Source organism: Triticum urartu, chromosome 4, assembly GCF_003073215.2.
Source record: "Triticum urartu cultivar G1812 chromosome 4, Tu2.1, whole genome shotgun sequence".
Classification (NCBI taxonomy): domain Eukaryota; kingdom Viridiplantae; phylum Streptophyta; class Magnoliopsida; order Poales; family Poaceae; genus Triticum; species Triticum urartu.
Genome location: NC_053025.1, coordinates 132,514,785 through 132,536,288, shown reverse-complemented (window position 1 = coordinate 132,536,288; position 21,504 = coordinate 132,514,785).

Here is a 21,504-nt window from a genome sequence, read left to right as displayed (position 1 = left end):
GGTAGTTGTTGAAACTTGCTACCATCAACTGCATGCTCATCATTCAATCCTTCCAGAAACTTCTCCTGCTTGGCTGCATCCGTAGCAACGTCATCTGGGGCATAACGGGCTAGCTTACTAAACTCTTCCACATACTGGCCAACAGTCCTTCCTCCTTGGCGTAAGTTGCGAAACTCACGCTTCTTTATGGCCATAGCTCCTGCTGAAACATGGGCAGTGCGGAAAGCTTGCTGAAACTGATCCCATGTGACAGTGTCAACTGGGTAAGTGGCTGTGAAATTCTCCCACCATGCTGCCGCGGGTCCGTCAAGCTGGTGTGCGGCAAACTTCACTTTCTCACCATCCGTGCATCCTGCAGTGGTCAACTCCCTTCCTATCTTACGGAGCCAGTCGTCTGCTACTATTGGCTCGGTGCTACTGGAAAACACCGGCGGATTCAGCCTAAGGAAACGGGCTAAGTGGTCAACAGGTGGTGGTGGTGGTGGGTTGTTGTTGTTGTTCTGCTGATTCTGAACTAACATCTGCATCAATTGATTCTGCTGCTGGATCAACTGAGTGAGCTCCGGTGGAAATCCATTGTCACGTCTCGGAGGCATCTGAGGGTTTAGAAAAGACGAGAATTAAGAATAGAGGGGGTCTAAAGGGAAAACACTACCCATATGCACATGAGGCAAAAGCACACAATTCACTTCAGTCAATCAAACAAGGGCTTACAAACGGTCTAACTATCGCAAAAGTGCTCGACTATAATGTGTTTACATGGGGGAATACTACTACTATCTGGTGGTCATCTAGAAATTTGAACCGGTGGAAGACTCCATGATATCTACTCCAGCTTCGTCTTCAAAGTTGGGTTCACTTGGATCCGAATCGGTGTCGTCGATGATGATGTAGTTGTCTGGACATGCGACGTACTTGTCGTCCTCCTGGGATGCTAACTTCCTCTTGAGTTCTTCAATCTCCTGCTTAAGATCGCAATTGTGCCTTGCTAGAGCTACGATCTCGTCCATGTAGTCCTTGCGTGTAGACTTTAGTTCTCCTTCTAGCTCGATGATCCTTGCCTTCGCATTCTTCAACTCTACCATATCATTGCACATCTCGTTCTCGTGGCGTCGAATGTGCTGGTTTAACTCCTGGATGAAAGATGCAATGGATCTATCCTTCTTGGTGCTGACTAACTCCCATTGTTCATCACGGCGTCCGCAAATCTGGTAGATAGTGTCCTTGAGGTCTTCTTGATAAACTTCTCCAATGCGTCCTATGGTGATATGAGCTGCCATGCTCCTTCCTAGACTCCAGGTTGGTGCATTGAAAACACTATCTATGGGCTTTGTGATTGGCGCGAATGTTCTTCCCAGAACGTGAGCTTGAATCTTCCAGCGCTCCTCTTCAGGCAGAGTGGCGTTGAAGGTTCCCGTGAAGCTTGGTAATCCAATGTTCAGGTACTTGGTGACTTCCTTCAGGTGAAATCCAAATGGTGTGCCTTCATCCGGTTGAGCGTACTTAATCTTCGCGTGCGTCATCTTAAAAGAGTAGAAAAGATGAGGAGTTAGAAAATGAGAAGAGAAGGGTGATCTATGGCTTTAACTTAGTGGTCGTGTCCTACAGTCAGCGTGTGCTCTGATACCATCTCTGTAGCGACCTGACCCGAATGGATCACGTCTACTGTGCTACGGTGTCATCCCTGGATCAGTAATGCTGACACCACACAGTACATCGAGGTTTTACAGCAGAGTTGCAATCACACACTTATTACATCGATGGCTGAAAAAGAACTTATTACAATAAATATGACTTAAGGCCATATTTTAAAGATAACAGCGGAAGACATGGAAGATAAATGGGTCCATCAACTCCAGCGGCATCACTGAGTATAGAACCACGACCTAAACGCACCTCAATCGTCGTCTGAAAAGTCTGCAACATTAACGTTGCAGCCCGAAAACGGGTCAGCACATGGAATATGCTGGCAAAGTAACACATAGAGAGTAATGGAATGAAACAGCTATACTACATGCATATATGGCTGGTGGAAAGCTCTATGGTTACAGTTTTGCGTAAAGCCAATTTTTCCCTACTGCAAAGGAATAAATTTTATTTACTATCATGGTGGTTGTGAAACATTGAGAATGGTTGACAGCATTCTCAATCCCAATTAAAAGTAATTAAAACCCAATAACATTAATTAGAAGTAACATGTTGAGATTCACAATGATATTCAAGTACTAGATACTCAAGTTGTCCATAACCGGGGACACGGCTAATCATGATTAGTTTGTAAACTCTGCAGAGGTTTGCGCACTTTTCCCCACATGACTCGATCGCCTCCGTTTGGTTTCTCGCACTACATGGTGTTTGAGAAGACGGATGACCGAGACATAGTCTTTCAGAAGCACTAGCACCTTACATGTGGGGTAGACCGGTACACCTACATCCCCTACATCTGCTAGTCCACCCCGTAAGAGTTCGCACAACTTAGTCAACTATGCCAGAGCCCATAGTAGCATGTGGCTGCACACGGAAGTTTCTAGCATGAAAGATCTTATGATCCCTTTGAGCCTGGGTGGCGGTCCAAAAAAACAGGCAAGTCCTGATAGACATCAGGTGCCTCAATCCACCCAGATGTGTGTTTAAGTTGCCACCTTAAATAAACCATTAAAATTATCATCTCACATCTGTCATGGATATCACTCACCCAATCCACGTCTACTAGCATAGCATGGCATAATAAGCAAACGTAGAAGTAACTCCCAAAGGTTTCATAATAATACAGGTAATAGGTACTACCTCATCTACTTCCCATCCCACAATTTAATTAGATCCTAATCATGCAATGTGTGAGGATTGATCTAATGCAATAAAACATGGGTTGTAGAAAAGGTATGATCAAAGTGTTACTTGCCTTGCTGATGATCCGCGAGTCCTAGGGTTTCGAAGTAACAAGCGGCGCAATCCGGTAATCTATCGCAGACAAACAACAAGCATACAATAAGTACTCATCTAATGCACAGGTAAAACTCGAACAAGAGAACGAACCAGGTAGTTCAACTTAAGAACTCCGGTTGCAAGAAAGAACGAAAAACAAACGGCGGAAGAAAACAACTCGGTTCTAGCAAGTTGAAACTAGGTCAAAATTTTACTGTAACAAAAGCTTGTTCAAGTTGATTAGACGGAACGGCGGTTTCGAGACGAAACTCCAGGCGCTTGAATCACCTGATTCCGATAAACGAGCGGAAAAATAGACTAGGAAGAAGATCGGATCTGAGATCGCGATCGCGGAATAAATCCGACGAAAAGAAAAAGAAGAACGGTTAAACGAACGGACGTTCGTTAACCTAGAAGAATCCGGTGATCACGTTCGTTAGGACGAACGGTCCGGCGAACGGTCCAAAGGCAACTAAATCGGAGAAGAAAACGAATCCGATCTAGGGTTTCGGAGAAGAAAAACCGATCGAAAAACTGATCTAGAAAACCGGAACGGTTTAGAGAAGAAAAGAATCGGAACGATTAGAAGAGAACGATCCGAGGAAAAGAATAGATGTAGCGCGGGGCTACCTTGGCGAGGTCTCCGGTGAACGGGGCTCCGGGCGGCGTCGGCGTAGGGCGGCGGCGTGGGCAAGGTGCGGCGGCGGCGCGGGTGTGGGGTGGCGGCGCGGGTGAGGGGTGGCGGTGTGATGCGGCGCGGTGGCGGTAAGGTGCGGCGGCGGCGCAGGGTGTGGGGTGGCGGCGCGGCGGCGGTGACGCAGGGCGCGGTGTGATGCGGCGTGGCGGCGGTGCAAGGCGCGGTGTGGAGGAGAGCTTTGATTTGATGTGTTTAGAGGGGGGGGGTGCTTGGGTATTTATATTGGGGAGGGGAGGGGTTTACTTGGGGTAGAGGACAAGGAATTAGAATAGGAGTAGGAAAGATCTACAAAATAAACGGAGTAGGACTAAAGAAAACGAAATAAGGAAAAGGGGACAAGGGGGCGCCCTAGAATCCTAAAAGGATTCGGTCCTAGCAAGAGGCGGCGGCGGCCGACCGGCTCCTGGCTCGGCGCCTGGCGCCTGGGAGCGCGGAGGTAGGTGGCTTGGCTTGGGCCTTTGGCCCAAGGCGCTGCTCAATTTTTTTTTAAATAGTTTCCTCGCGCAGAAAAAAAAACAAAAAAGGGATCTAAACGAACTCCGAAAAATCTAAAGTAAATTTTCCCCGACTCCTAAAAATGAGCCGAACGAAATGAACTTTTCTCCGGACCTAAAATGCAATTTTTGAAAACGCGCATTTTTCCCTATCCAAATAAAATGCAAATAAACACCGGAAAGCAAAATTGATCTATTTATTATATCTTCATTTTTCCTAAATTTGGGAAAGTCATATTATTCCCTCTCTCATATATTCTGACACCGGAAAAATTATTGAAGACAAAATAAATAAATCAAATGATCCTATTTTCAAAATTCGAGAGAACTCTCAAATATGAAAATAACGAAATCTCCAACTCTCTCCGAGGGTCCTTGAGTTGCGTGAAATTTCTAGGATCAACCAAAATGCAAGAAAATATGATATGCATATGATCTAGTGTATAACATTCCAAATTGAAAATTTGGGATGTTACACAAAGGGAGGGCGAATCCGGGCGTTGCTCGTGCTGCTCACCGGCGGGACGACAGCGAGGGCGGAGCAAGACGACGGCGACGATGGGAGCTCCGGGCGGCAGCAGGAGATGCGATCCTCGGGTGCGGCCGCTTCAAGGGACTCCGGTGAACGGACTTGACAGGGAGATGGCTCGGTCTACGGCTGCTCGCGTGCTCCGGCGTGGGCGGAGCCATCAGTGAGGAGAAGGGAGTAGGGGACGGTGGCCTTGCATGTGGCTGGGTTCGATGAAGGCAGCAGAGTCAAGGCGATGGTGGCTGGAGGCGAAGGACGGCGGGGTGGCGGCTCGGGCAGAGGAGGCTGGCATCTGGCGATGCGGGATGTGAAGGCACTGGTTGGTTGGGCGCGGAAACTGAGGAGGAGCGGGGGCGGTTGTGGTTGGTGGTTTTTGGATCGGGAGGGGATCCCAAGGAGGAGGAAGACAGTGGACTAGCGGCGCGACGGAGGGATGGATGGGACAAGTCCCTAGTTTCTAGGGTTGCCCCATTATATACGCTGGTGGATTAGGTTAGGGGCTAACGGATCCCTCCGATCGTAAATGGAAGACCGAGAATAAAAGGTTAGAGGAGTCCAAATAAGAAAATGGTGACGTTTTGTAGATGTTTGGGGATGATCTGATCATAATGGTGATGACTGAGCGGTACGGGTCTGGGACAGTTTTCGGACGCGCGCGCGAGGAGGGTCGCGGGCTGACGAGAGAGGTTAGGTAGGGCCTGGCGGTGAGTAGTGGGATGTGTATATGGTCTATAGAGGAAAGAGAGGGAAAGCCCGGCAACAGTTTCCGAAGACCGAAAACGTCCGATGTTTTGACCGACTATACTGCCGCTATAGTTATCCGTTGGGGCATCAAACGATCTCCGAATGCGATGAAACTTGATAGGCGGTCTATCTACACTATAATAAGACCACACGTCAAGTCTCATCCCATTCCAAGAAACTCTTCCGGCCCCTTATAGGTAAGGCAAGGTAATATGTGGAGCTGCAGCAAGCGACTAGCATATATGGTGGCTAACCTGTTCGCAAAAGAGAGCGAGAACAGAAGGCAAAGCATGAACGAAGAACTAGAGAACCAACTACGGCAAACATTACTCCAACACCGTGTTCACTTCCCGGACTCCGCCGAGAAGAGACCATCACGGTAACGCACACAGTTGATTCATTTTAATTAAGTTAAGGTTCAAGTTATCTACAACCGGACATTAACAAATTCCCATCTGCCCATAACCACGGGCACGGCTTTCGAAAGTTCAAAACCCTATAGGGGAGTCCCAACTTAGCCCATGACAAGCTCTCACGGTCAACGAAAGATATACCTTCTCCCGAGACATTCCGATCAGACTCGGTATCCCGGTTCTACAAGACACTTCGACAAGTTAAAACAAATCCAGCAACACCGCCCGAATGTGCCGACAAATCCCGTTAGGAGCTGCACATATCTCGTTCTCAGGGCACACTCAGATTGTCTAAACTTCCGGTAGGCCAGCCCAGAGTTGCCCCTGGTGGCCACCGGCGGCTGACGAGGTGGACCAACACTTAGAGGAGCACTGGCCCAGGGGGGTTAAATAAGATGACCCTCGGGCACCGGAAACCCAAGGGAAAAAGACGCTAGGTGGCAAATGGTAAAACCAAGGTTGGGCATTGCTGGAGGAGTTTTAATCAAGGCGAACTGTCAAGGGGTTCCCATTATTACCCAACCGCGTAAGGAACACAAAATCCGGGAACATAACACCGATATGACGGAAACTAGGGCGGCAAGAGTGGAACAAAACACTAGGCAAAAGGCCGAGCCTTCCAACCTTTACCAAGTATATAGATGCATTAAGATAACAAGATAATATAGTGATATCCCAACAAGAAAATAATGTTCCAACAAGGAACGATCTCCAATCTTCACCTCCAACTAGCAACGCTATAAGAGGGGTTGAGCAAAGCGATAACATAGCCAATCAACGGTTTGCTAGGACATGGTGGGTAGAGGTTTGACATGGCATTTTGGGAGGCATGATAAGGAAGTGGTAGGCATCGTAGCATAGGCATAGCAAAAGAGCGAGCATCTAGCAAAGCAAAGATAGAAGTGATTTTGAGGGTATGATCATCTTGCCTGCAAAGTTGTCAGAGTTGACTAGATCCTTGAAAGCAAACTCAATGAGCTCCTCATTAGCGAACTCGTCTCCCGGCTCTACCCAAACAAGACAAACAAGCAATAGGAACACAATCAACCACGTGCAAAGCTCAAACAACATGATGCAAACATGGTATGCTATGCGGGATGCGGTATGTGATGCATATGCAAGATTTGACAAGGAATGAAAGAACCTGGCCTCAACTTGGAAATCCAAGAGTGCCACTGGAAAGGTGAGGTGATTTCGGTTGAAATCGATATAAAGATCACCGGAATCGGAGGCACGGTTTGGAAATGGCAAGCAAAACGAATATGGCACCGGTCTGCGATAAACAGCAAGTAGCCATCTAAATGCAACAAGTTAAATATGCTACAGCACTCAAACATGGTAAAAAAATACATGGCAGGGATCCACTCATGATGCTTAACAAAATATGAACACTGAGCTACGGCCAATTCATCCATTAACAGGTTCAAACAAGCATGGCAAAAGTGCAATTGATAAACAGATCTTAGACTTAGTGAAATTAACACAAGCCTGGAATTTCAGATGAGGTAGCACACTTTGAAGCAAGAAAACTATATGCTACAGGAACTTAACATGGCAAAGAAAGGCATGGAATGGAGCTACTCAAAGAGCTTAACAAAAGTCCCTTAGTGACCCTGAGCCAAAAGGGATCAGAAAATACAATTGCAAGCATGTGAACATGGCAAAAACATAATCAGATCACAGACTTACAGAAAAACTGGAGCATGCAAATCAGTTAACGAGTAGGCATGTTCACGAGCTCGATGCACTCACTACATAGCAAGGCATGACAATCTAAGCATACACCCATCAAGAATACACATAATATAAGCTAGACATGGCAAGAACAACAACATAGCATGCACGGATCAACAACAACATCCTCGGCAAAATTGCTAACAAGTAGACAATCTGCCCAGATTCACGAAATAGAAAAAGTAGAGCTCGATTGACTCAAGCTAGTGTGCTCCATATTTGCAAACAAAGACATGGATGGATAGATCACTACAAGATTAACAAATCACCCTTACTGATCATCCTGAAAAGAGGCACGGATCACTAGGAAACAACATTAACATATGGCATATTGATAAAAACAGATCAAGGACTTGGTGGAATTTCTAAGTCCCTGAAATCAGCATTAACGAATGCACCACTTTGCAAGTTTGTGCTAGTCACCACACACATCAAAAAAATACATGGATAGCACCTATGGAAAGATGGCAAAGCATATAACAAAACACATGTAGAGCTCAGGGGCATATCATGCACACATTAATCATGGAAAAAATGACAAATAGCTATTTGGTGCAGCAGATCTAACAATTAACTCAAATAGCTCTCTTCCAACAGCATTTCGAGCATCAAGATGAGCTCAAATGAAAATGATGCAATGAGATGAAATGATGTACTCTCTGAGACGAACATTTTGATATGCTACACGCCCAAAACGGATCTACGGATGCGGAGATAAAGCATGATGAATATTGCAAAATAATCTGAGACTTAGGAAAAAAAGAAGTCAACCCTAGGGTTTGTCTGGTTCAGATCTGGATCTGGCACGGTCTCCGAGGTTCGTCGAAATAGTGCGGGTTCGCCGGAGTTTGAAGAAGCTTGCCGGCGTGAGGGGACTTGCCAGATCTAGCTCGTCGGACGGCGGCGCCGAAGTCGGTGGAGGCAGCGGAGCTCTCCGGGCGGTGGAGCTCGGTGATGGGGCCCACGGCGGCCGGATTTGGCGAGGAGGCGGCGGTCGCGGCGTCGAGGCGGGCGAGGCGGCGCCGGCGCGGTTTCGGCGGAGCGGGGCGGCGCTTGGGCGGCGCGGTGAGCCGGTGGAGGCCGGTGGCGGCGTGGGCCTCGGGGGCCCGGCCTGGGCCTCCCGGGCCGGCGGCGGCAACGAAGTGGGGCGGCGACGCGGTCCAATGGAGGCATGACACATGGCGGCGGGGAGGAACCATACATGTCCGGCCTGCAGAATTTCGTCCGGCGGCGGCGGGTGGAGTGGATCTAGGGTTTCGGGGAAGAAGGAGACGTGAATTTCGGAGGGGGTGCTATTTATAGGCATAGGAGGAGCTAGGAGAGTCCAAATGAGGAGCGGTTTTCGGCCACGCGATCGTGATCGAACTCTCTAGATGATGGAGAGGGTTTTGGTGGGTTTTGGGCCAAAATGGAGGGGTGTTGGGCTGCAACACACACGAGGCCTTCTCGGTCCCTCGGTTAACCGTTGGAGCATGAAAGAAGTCCAAATGGTACAAAACTTGACAGGTGGTCTACCGGTAGTAAACCAAGGCCGCTTGGAAAGTCTCGGTACAATCCGAAAATGTTTAACCCCCACACACGAAATAAAGGTAGAAAGGACCACTGGAGGAGATAGGAGCGCCAGAATGCAAATCGGACAACGGGGAAAATGCTCGGATGCATGAGACGAACACGTATGCAAATGCAATGCACATGATGACATGATATGAGATGCATGACAACGACAACAACACACGGAGACAAAAACCCGAACCCGAGGAAATAAAATAACTTAACGCCGGAAATGGCAAGAGTTGGAGTACATATTAGGTAAATCACATCTGGGGTGTTACAGGGTATGATATTGATCCAGGAGTGGATCACTTGACAGCGGTCAAAATTATCCTTAAAAGACTAAGGAGATATTTCTCGGTTATGGAGGTGATAAAGAGTTCGTCGTAAAGAGTTACGCCGATGCAAGCTTTTACACCGATCCAGAAGACTCTTTGTCTCAATATGGATACATATTGAAAGTGGGAGCAATTAGCTAGAGCACCTCCATGCAGAGCATTGTAGACATAGAATATTTGCAAAATACATACGGCTCTGAATGTGACAGGCCCATTGACTAAGCTTCTCTCACAAGCAAAACATGATCACACCTAAGTACTCTTTGGGTGTTAATCACATAAGCGATGTGAACCAGATTATTGACTCTAGTAAAACCATTTGGGTATTAGCCACATGGCGATGTGAACTAATCACATGATGATGTGAACTAGATTACTGACTCTAGTGCAAGTGGGAGACTGAAGGAAATATGCCCTAGAGGCAATAATAAAGTTGTTATTTATATTTCCTTGTATCATGATAAATGTTTATTATTCATGCTAGAATTGTATTAACTGGAAACTTAGTACATGTGTGAATACATAGACAAAATAGAGTGTCCCTAGTATGCCTCTACTTGACTAGCTCGTTAATCAAAGATGGTTATGTTTCCTGACCATAGACATGTGTTGTCATTTGATGAACGGCGTCACATCATTAGAGAATGATGTGATGGAAAAGACCCATCCATTAGCTTAGCATTATGATCATTGAGTTTTATTGGTATTGCTTTCTTCATGATTATACATGTTCCTCTGACTATGAGATTATGCAACTCCCGAATACCGGAGGAACACCTTGTGTGCTATAAACGTCACAATGTAACTGGGTGATTATAAAGATGCTCTATAGGTGTCTCCGAAGGTGTTTGTTCGGTTGGCATAGATCGAGAATAGGATTTGTCACTCCGAGTATCGGAGAGGTATCTCTGGGCCCTCTCGGTAATGCACACCACTATACGCCTTGCAAGCAATGTGACTAATGAGTTAGTTGCGGGATGATGCATTACGAAATGAGTAAATAGACTTGCCGGTAACGAGAATGAAATAGGTGTAATGATACCGACGATCGAATCCTGGGCAAGTAACATATTGATGACAAAGGGAACAACGTATGTTGTTATGCGATTTGACCGATAAAGATCTTCGTAGAATATGTAGGAACCAATATGAACATCCAGGTTCTGCTATTGGTTATTGACCGGAGATGAGTCTCGGTCATGTCTACATAGTTCTCGAACCCGTAGGGTCCGCACGCTTAACGTTTAATGATGATCGGTATTATGAGTTTATGTGTTTTGATGTACCGAAGATAGTTCGGAGTCCCGGATGTGATCACGGACATGAAGAGGAGTCTTGAAATTGTTGAGACATGAAGATTGATATATTGGAAGGTTATCTTTGGACACCAGAATGGTTTCGGATGGGTTCGGGCATTTACCGGAGTACCGGGGGGTTACCGGAACCCCCTGCTACCTCTTGAGCTTGCGTTGGTTTTCCCCGAAGAGTCAGGGATGATGCAGCAGAGTAGCGTAAGTATTTCCCTCAGTTTTTGAGAACCAAGGTGTCAATCCAGTAGGAGGCCACGCTCAAGTCCCTCGTACCTGCACAAAACGATAGCTACTCGCAACCAACGCGATTAGGGGTTGTCAATCCCTTCACGGTCACTTACGAGAGTGAGATCTGATAGATATAATATTTTTGGTATTTTTGGTATAAAGATGCAAAGTGAAAAGTAAAGGCAAAGTAAAAAAGCAAAACAATATTAAAGTGATGGAGATTGATATGATGAGAATAGACCCGAGGGCCATAGGTTTCACTAGTGGCTTCTCTCAAGAGCATAAGTATTCTACGGTGGGTGAACAAATTACTGTTGAGCAATTGATAGAATTGAGCATAGTTATGAGAATATCTAGGCATGATCATGTATATAGGCATCACGTCCGTCACAAGTAGACCGAAACGATTCTGCATCTACTACTATTACTCCACTCATCGACCGCTATCCAGCATGCATCTAGAGTATTAAGTTAAAAATAGAGTAACGCCTTAATCAAGATGACATGATGTAGAGAGATAAATTCATGCAATATGAAATAAACCCCATCTTGTTATCCTTGATGGAAACGATACAGTAGATGCCTTGCTGCCCCTTCTGTCACTGGGAAAGGACACCGCAAGATCGAACCCAGAGCTAAGCACTTCTCCCATGGAAAGAACTACCAATCTAGTTGGCCAAACCAAACGGATAATTCGAAGAGACTTGCAAAGATAACCAATCATACATAAAAGAATTCAGAGAAGATTCAAATATTATTCATAGATAGACTTGATCATAAACCCACAATTAATTGGTCTCAACAAACACACCGCAAAAAGAAGATTACATCGAATAGATCTCCACAACAGAGGGGGAGAACTTTGTATTGAGATCCAAAAAGAGAGAAGAAGCCATCTAGCTACTAACTATGGACCCGAAGGTCTAAGGTAAACTACTCACACTTCATCGGAGAGGCTATGATGATGTAATAGCCCTCCGTGATGACGGCCCTCTCCGACGGAGCTCCGGAACAGGCCCCAAGATGGGATCTCGTGGATATAGAAAGTTGCGGCGGTGGAATTAGATTTTTGGCTCCTGTTCTGACCGTTTGGGGGTACGTAGGTATATATAGGAGGAAGGAGTACGTCGGTGGAGCTCCGAGGGGCCCACGAGGCAGGGGGCGTGCCCTAGGGGGGGGTGCGCCCCCACTCTCGTGACCGCCTCTCTGATGCCTTGGCGTAGGGTCCAAGTGTCCTGGTTCACGTTCGGTGAGAAAATCACGTTCCCGAAGGTTTCATTCCGTTTGGACTCCGTTCGATATTCCGTTTCTTTGAAACACTGAAATAGGCAAAAAACAACAATTCTGGGTTGGGCCTCCGGTTAATAGGTTAGTCCCAAAAATAATATAAAAGTGGAAAATAAAGCCCAATATAGTCCAAAACAGTAGATAATATAGCATGGAGCAATCAAAAATTATAGATACGTTGGAGATGTATTAGGCATCCCCAAGCTTAATTCCTGCTCGTCCTCTAGTAGGTAAATGATAAAAAAGAGAATTTTTGATGCGGAGTGCTACTTGGCATAATTTGAATGCAAATCTTCATAATTGTGATATGAATGTTCAGATTCGAAAGATTCAAGACAAAAGTTTACATTGACATAAAAATAATAATACTTCAAGCATACTAACAAAGCAACTATGTCTTCTCAAAATATCATGGCCAAAGAAAGTTATCCCTACAAAATCATATAGTCTGGCTATGCTCTATCTTCACCACACAAAGTATTTAAATCATGCACAACCCAATGACAAGCCAAGCAATTGTTTCATACTCTAACTTTTTCAAAACCTTTTTAATCTTCACGCAATACATGAGCGTGAACCATGGATATAGCACTATAGGTGGTAGAGAATGGTGGTTGTGGAGAAGAAAAAAAGGAGAAGATAGTCTCACATCAACTAGGCGTATCAACGGGCTATGGAGATGCCCATCAATAGATATCAATGTGAGTGAGTAGGGATTGCCATGCAACGGATGCACTAGAGCTATAAGTATATGAAAGCTCAAAAAGAAACTAAGTGGGTGTGCATCCAACTTGCTTGCTCATGAAGACCTAGGGCAATTTGAGGAAGCCCATCATTGGAATATACAAGCCAAGTTCTATAATGAAAGATTCCCACTAGTATATGAAAGTGATAACATGAGAGACTCTCTACTATGAAGATCATGGTGCTACTTTGAAGCACAAGTGTGGTAAAAGGATAGTAACATTGTCCCTTCTCTCTTTTTCTCTGATTTTTTATTTATTTGGGCCTTTTCTCTCTCTTTTTATGGCATCTTTTTTTTATTTGGTCTTCTTTGGCCTCTTTTATTTATTTTTCGTCCAGAGTCTCATCCCGACTTATGGGGGAATCATAGTCTCCATCATTCTTTCCTCACTTGGGACAATGCTCTAAAAATGATGATCATCACACTTTTGTTTTTCTTACAACTCAACAATTACAACTTGATACTTAGACCAAAATATGACTCTATTTGAATGCCTCCGGCGGTGTACCGGGATATGCAATATGACAATGATGAATGTGTCATGATAAACGGAATGGTGGAAAGTTGCATGGCAATATATCTCGGAATGGCTATGGAAATGCCACAATAGGTAGGTATGGTGGCTGTTTTGAGGAAGGTATATGGTGGGTGTATGATACCAGCGAATGGTGCACGGTATTAGAGAGGCTAGCAAAGGTGGAAGGGTGAGAGTGCGTATAATCCATGGACTCAACATTAGTCATAAAGAACTCATATACTTATTGCAAAAATCTAGAAGTTATCAAAGCAAAGTATTACGCGCATGCTCCTAGGGGGATAGATTGGTAGGAAAAGACCATCGCTCGTCCCCGACCGCCACTCATAAGGAAGACAATCAATAAATAAATCATGCTCCGACTTCATCACATAACGGTTCACCATACGTGCATGCTATGGGAATCAGAAACTTTAACACAAGTATTCTTTAAATTCACAACTACTCAACTAGCATGACTCTAATATTATCACCTCCATATCTCAAAACAATTATCATGCTTCAATCTTTTCTTAGTATTCAACACACTCAAAAGAAAGTTTCACAAATCATGAATACCAAGCATATTATTATTAAGCAAATTACCATGCTATTAAGAGACTCTCAAAATAATTTAAGTGAAGCATGAAAGATCAATAGTTTCTTTAAAACGAATCCACCACCGTGCTCTAAAAGATCTAACTGAAGCACATAGAGCAAAACTACAACACTCAAAAGATATAAGTGAAGCACATAGAGCAAAACTACATAGGTCAAAAGATATAAGTGAAGCACATATAGTATTCTATCAAATTTTAATTAATGTATGGATCTCTCAAAAGGTGTGTACAGCAAGGATGAATGTGGCATACTAAATCACAAAGACACAAATAATACAAGACGCTCCAAGCAAAACACATATCATGTTGGTGAATAAAAATATAGCTCCAAGTAAATTACCGATGGAAGTGGACGAAAGAGGGGATGCCTTCCGGGGCATCCCCAAGCTTTGACTTTTTGGTGTCCTTGGATTATCTTGGGGGTGCCATGGGCATCCCCAAGCTTAGGCTCTTGCCACTCCTTGTTCCATAATCCATCAAAAGAATTCACCCAAAACTTGAAAACTTCACAACACAAAACTTAAAATAGAAAACTCATGAGCTCCGTTAGCGAAAGAAAACAAAAGACCACTTCAAGGTACTGTAATGAACTAATTCTTTATTTATATTAGTGTTAAACCTACTGTACTACAACTTCTCTCTGGATTATAAACTATTTTACTAGCCATAGATTTATGAAAATAAGCAAACAACACACGAAAAACAGAATCTGTCAAAAACAGAACAGTCTGTAGTAATCTGTAGCTATCGCAATATCTGGAACCCCAAAAATTCCAAAATAAATTTCCGGACGTGAGGAATTTATCTATTAATCATCTTAAAAAAGAATTAACTAAATAGCGCTCTTCAAATAAAAATGACAGCAGTTCTCGTGAGAGCTAAAGTTTCTGTTTTTTACAGCAAGTTCAACAAGACTTTCCCCAAGTCTTCCCAACGGTTCTACTTGGCAAAAACACTAATTAAACACAAAAAAGACACAACCAAAACAGAGGCTAAATAATTTATTTATTACTAAACAGGATCAAAAATCAAGGAATAAAAATAAAATTGGGTTGCCTCCCAACAAGCGCTATCGTTTAACGCCCCTAGCTAGGCATAAAAGCGAGGATAGATCTAGGTATTGCCATCTTTGGTAGGCAATCCATAAGTGGCTCTCATGATAGTTTCATATGGCAATTTTATTTTCTTTCTTGGAAAGTGTTCCATTCCCTTTTTAATGGAAATTGAAATCTAATATTCCCTTCCTTCATATCAATAATCGCACCAACCGTTCTAAGGAAAGGTCTACCAAGAATAATAGGGCAAGAAGGATTGCAATCTATATCAAGAACAATGAAATCTAAGGGCACATAATTCCTATTTTCAACAATAAGAACATCATTAATTCTTCCCATAGGTTTATTAATAGTAGAATCCGCAAGATGCAAGTTTAGAGAGCAATCATCAAAATTACGGAAATCTAGCAAATCACACAAAGTCTTGGGAATAGTAGAGACACTAGCACCCAAATCACACAAAGCATAAAACTCATGATCCTTAATTTTAATTTTAATAGTTGGTTCCCACTAATCATAGAGTTTTCTAGGGATAGAAACTTTCAACTCAAGTTTTTCTTCATAAGATTGCATCAAGGCATCAACAATATGTTCGGTGAAGGCTTTATGTTGACTATAAGCATGTGGAGAATTTAGCACGGATTGCAACAAGGAAATACAATCAATTAAAGAAAAACTTTCATAATTAAATTCCTTTAAATCCAATATAGTGGGTTTAGCAACATCTAGATTTTTATTTCTTTCAATCCCACTTTCATCAATTTCATCATAAAGATCTAAATACTCCGAATTTTTAGAACGCCTTCTAGGTAAAGGAAGATCATATTCAGTTTCATCAAGATTCATATTGCAAAACAAAGATTTAATAGGGGACACATCAATAACTTTTAGATCTTCATCTTGATTTTCATAGGAATTCGGTTTAGCAGCCATCTTATTGACTAAGGTGGCTTGCATATCCGAAATTTCAGCAGTCATCTTTTCTAGACGAGCAATTTGGGATCTTATACCATCAAATTCTTTAGACATATCATCAAGCTCTTTCTTCATATAAATCATAAAACTTTTTTGTTCCTTAAGCTCATTTCTAAAGAAATTATTATGCTCAAATTGCAAAACCATAAATTCCTAACGTTGTTTTCGATCTCCTCTAACCTTTTAAGGTGAAGATCACCGAATCTTGGTTGAGCCATCGCGACAAACAAGCAATCCAACACATGGGCAAACAAAAAGGCAAGCGAGAAAGGAGAGGGAGGATAGAGAGACAGGGCAAATAAAATGGCAAGGGTGAAGTGGGGGATAGGAAAACGAGAGGCAAATGGGAAATAATGTAATGCGAGAGATAGGGATTGTGATGGGTACTTGGTATGTTGACTTTTTGCGTAGACTCCCCGGCAACGGCGCCAAAAATCCTTCTTGCTACCTCTTGAGCTTGCATTGGTTTTCCCCGAATAGGAAGGGATGATGCAGGAGAGTAGCGTAAGTATTTCCCTCAGTTTTTGAGAACCAAGGTATCAATCCAGTAGGAGGCCACGCTCAAGTCCCTCGTACCTGCACAAAACGATAGCTACTCGCAACCAACGCGATTAGGGGTTGTCAATCCCTTCACGGTCACTTACGAGAGTGAGATCTGATAGATATAATATTTTTGGTATAAAGATGCAAAATGAAAAGTAAAGGCAAAGTAAAAACCAAAACAAGATTAAAGTGATGGAGATTGATATGATGAGAATAGACACGGGGGCCATAGGTTTCACTAGTGGCTTCTCTCAAGAGCATAAGTATTCTACGGTGGGTGAACAAATTACTGTTGAGCAATTGACAGAATTGAGCATAGTTATGAGAATATCTAGGCATGATCATGTATATAGGCATCACGTCCGTGACAAGTTGACCGAAATGATTCTGCATCTACTACTATTACTCCACTCATCGACCACTATCCAGCATGCATCTAGAGTATTTAGTTAAAAACAGAGTAACGCCTTAAGCAAGACGAAATGATGTAGAGAGATAAATTCATGCAATATGAAATAAACCCCATCTTGTTATCATCGATGGCAACGATGCAATACGTGCCTTGCTGCCCCTTCTGTCACTGGGAAAGGACACCGCAAGATCGAACCCAAAGCTAAGCACTTCTCCCATGGCAAGAACTACCAATCTAGTTGGCCAAACCAAACAGATAATTTGAAGAGACTTGCAAAGATAACCAATCATACATAAAAGAATTCAGAGAAGATTCAAATATTATTCATAGATAGACTTGATCATAAACCCACAATTCATCGGTCTCAACAAACACACCGCAAAAAGAAGATTACATCGAATAGATCTCCACAAGAGAGGAGGAGAACTTTGTATTGAGATTAAAAGAGAGAAAAGAAGCCATCTAGCTACTAACTATGGACCCGAAGGTCTGAGGTAAACTACTCACACATCATTGGAGGGGCTAGGATGATGTAGAAGCCCTCCGTGATGACGGCCCTCTTCCAGCGGAGCTCAGGAACAGGCCCCAAGATGGGATCTCGTGGATACAGAAAGTTGCGGTGGTGGAATTAGGTTTTTGGCTCCTGTTCTGATCGTTTGGGGGTACGTGTGTATATATAGGAGGAAGAAGTACACCAGAGGAGCAACGAGGGGTCCACGAGGCAGGGGGCGCGCCCTAGGGGGGCGCACCCCCACCCTCATGACCGCCTCTTTTGTTCCTTGGAGCAGGGTCCAAGTCTCCTGGGTCACATTCGGTGAGAAAATCACGTTCCCAAAGATTTTATTCTGTTTGGACTCCGTTTGATATTCCGTTTATTCGATACACTGAAATAGGCAAAAAACAACAATTCTTGGCTGGGCCTCCGGTTAATAGGTTAGTCCGAAAAATAATATAAAAGTGGAAAATAAAGCCCAATATAGTCCAAAACAGTAGATAATATAGCATGGAGCAATCAAAAATTATAGATACGTTGGAGACGTATCAGGCATCCCCAAGCTTAATTCCTGCTCTTCCTCGAGTAGGTAAATGATAAAAAAATAATTTTTGATGCGGAGTGCTACTTGGCATAATTTCAATGCAAATTTTCTTAATTGTGGTATGAATATTCAGATTAGAAAGACTCAAGACAAAAGTTTATATTGACATAAAAATAATAATACTTCAAGCATACTAACAAAGCGATTATGTCTTCTCAAAATAACATGGCCAAAGAAAGTTATCCCTACAAAATCATATAGTCTGGCTATGCTCCATCTTCACCACACAAAGTATTTAGATCATGCACAACCCCGATGACAAGCCAAGCAATTGTTTCATACTCTAACTTTTTCAAAACTTTTTCAATCTTCACGCAATACATGAGCGTGAGCCATGGATATAGCACTATAGGTGGAATAGAATGGTGGTTGTGGAGAAGACAAAAAGGAGGGAAGATAGTCTCACATCAACTAGGCGTATCAATGGGCTATGGAGATGCCCATCAATAGATATCAATGTGAGTGAGTAGGGATCACCATGCAACGGATGCGCTAGAGCTATAAATATATGAAAGCTCAACAAAAGAAACTAGTGGGTGTGCATCCAACTTGCTTTCTCACGAAGACCTAGGGCAATTTTGAGGAAGCCCATCATTGGAATATACAAGACAAGTTCTATAATGAAAAATTCCCACTAGTATATGAAGGTGACAACATATGAGACTCTCTATATGAAGAACATGGTGCTACTTTGAAGCACAATATATGAGACTCGCTATATCATGGTGCTACTTTGAAGCACAAGTGTGGAAAAAAGGATAGTAGCATTGCCCCTTTTTATTTATTTTCTTTTTTGGGGCCTTCTTTTTTTTTCTTTGGCCTTTCTCTTTTTTTATTTTTATTTGGGACAATGCTCTACTGAATGATGATCATCACACTTTCATTTATTTACAACTCAATGATTACAACTCGATTCTAAAACAAAGTATGACTCTATATGGATGCCTCCGGCGGTGTACCAGGATATGCAATGAATCAAGAGTGACAAGTATGAAGAAATTATGAACGGTGGCTTTGCCACAAATACTATGTCAACTACATGATCATGCTAAGCAATATGACAATGATTAATGTGTCATGATGAACTAGATGGTGGAAAGTTGCATGGCAATATATCTCGGAATGGCTATGGAAATGCCATAATAGGTATGTATGGTGGCCGTTCTGAGGAAGGTATATGGTAGGTGTATGATACCGGTGAAAGGTGCGCGGTATTAAAGAGGCTAGCAAAGGTGAAAGGTTGAGAGTGCGTATAATCCATGGACTCAACATTAGTCATAAAGAACTCATATACTTATTGCAAAAATCTAGAAGTTATCAAAACAAAGTATTACGTGCATGCTCTTAGGGGGATAGATTGGTAGGAAAAGACCATCGCTCGTCCCCGACCGCCACTCATAAGGGAGACAATCAATAAATAAATCATGCTCCGACTTCATCACATAATGGTTCACCATACGTTCATGCTACGGGAATCACAAACTTTAACACAAGTATTCTTTAAATTCACAACTACTCAACTAGCATGATTTAATATTATCACCTCCATATCTCAAAACAATTATCATGCTTCAATCTTTTCTTAGTATTCAACACACTCAAAAGAAAGTTTCACAAATCTTGAATACCAAGCATATTATTATTAAGCAAATTACCATGCTATTAAGAGACTCTCAAAATAATTTAAGTGAAGCATGAGAGATCAATAGTTTCTTTAAAACGAATCCACCACAGTGCTCTAAAAGATCTAAATGAAGCACATAGAGCAAAATTATAACGCTCAAAAGATATAAGTGAAGCACATAGAGCAAAATTATCCAGCTCAAAAGATATAAGTGAAGCACATAGAGCAAAACTACTTAGCTCAAAAGATATAAGTGAAGCACATAGAGCAAAACTACTTAGCTCAAAAGATATAAGTGAAGCACATAGAGTATTCTATCAAATTTTAATTCATGTATGTCTCTCTCAAAAGGTGTGTACAGCAAGGATGATTGTGGCATACTAAGACACAAAGACACAAATAATACAAGACGCTCCAAGAAAAACACATACCATGTTGGTGAATAAAAATATAGCTCCAAGTAAATTACCGATGGAAGTGGACGAAAGAGGGGATGCCATCCGGGGCATCCCCAAGCTTTGACTTTTTGGTGTCCTTGGATTATCTTGGGGGTTCCATGGGCATCCCCAAGCTTAGGCTCTTTCCACTCCTTGTTCCATGATCCATCAAAAGAATTCATCCAAAACTTGAAAACTTCACAACACAAAACTCAAAATAGAAAACTCATGAGCTCCGTTAGCGAAAGAAAAAAATTACCACTTCAAGGTACTATAATGAACTCATTATTTATTTATATTGGTGTTAAACCTACTGTATTACAACTTCTCTATGGATTATAAACTATTTTACTAGCCATAGATTCATCAAAATAAGCAAAGAACACACGAAAAACAGAATCTGTCAAAAACAGAACAGTCTGTAGTAATCTGTAGCTAGCGCAAGATCTGGAACCCCAAAAATTGTAAAATAAATTGCTGGAAGTGAGTCATTTATCTATTAATAATCTTGAAAAGTAATTAACTAAATATCACTCTTCAAATAAAAATGACAGCAGTTCTCGTGAGCGCTAAAGTTTCTGTTTTTTACAGCAAGTTCAACAAATCTTTCCCCAAGTCTTCCCAACGGTTCTATTTGGCACAAGCACTAATTAAACACAAAAAAACACAACCAAAACATAGGCTAAATAATTTATTTATTAATAAACAGGATCAAAAATCAAGGAATAAAAATAAAATTGGGTTGCCTCCCAACAAGCGCTATCGTTTAACGCCCCTAGCTAGGCATAAAAGCGAGGATAGATCTAGGTATTGCCATCTTTGGTAGGCAATCCATAAGTGTCTCTCATGATAGTTTCATATGGTAATTTTATTTTCTTTCTTGGAAAGTGTTCCATGCCCTTTTTTAACGGAAATTGAAATCTAATATTCCCTTCCTTCATATCAATAATCACTAGAATAATAGGGCAAGAAGGATTGCAATCTATATCAAGAACAATGAAATCTACAAGCACATAATTCCTATTTGCAACAATAAGAAAATAATTAATCCTTCCCATAGGTTTCTTAATAGTGGAATCCGCAAGTTGCAAGTTTAGAGAGCAATCATCAAAATTACGGAAATCTAGCAAATCACACAAAGTCTTGGGAATAGTAGAGACACTAGCACCCAAATCACACAAAGCATAAAACTCATGATCTTTAATTTTAATTTTAATAGTTGTTTCCCACTC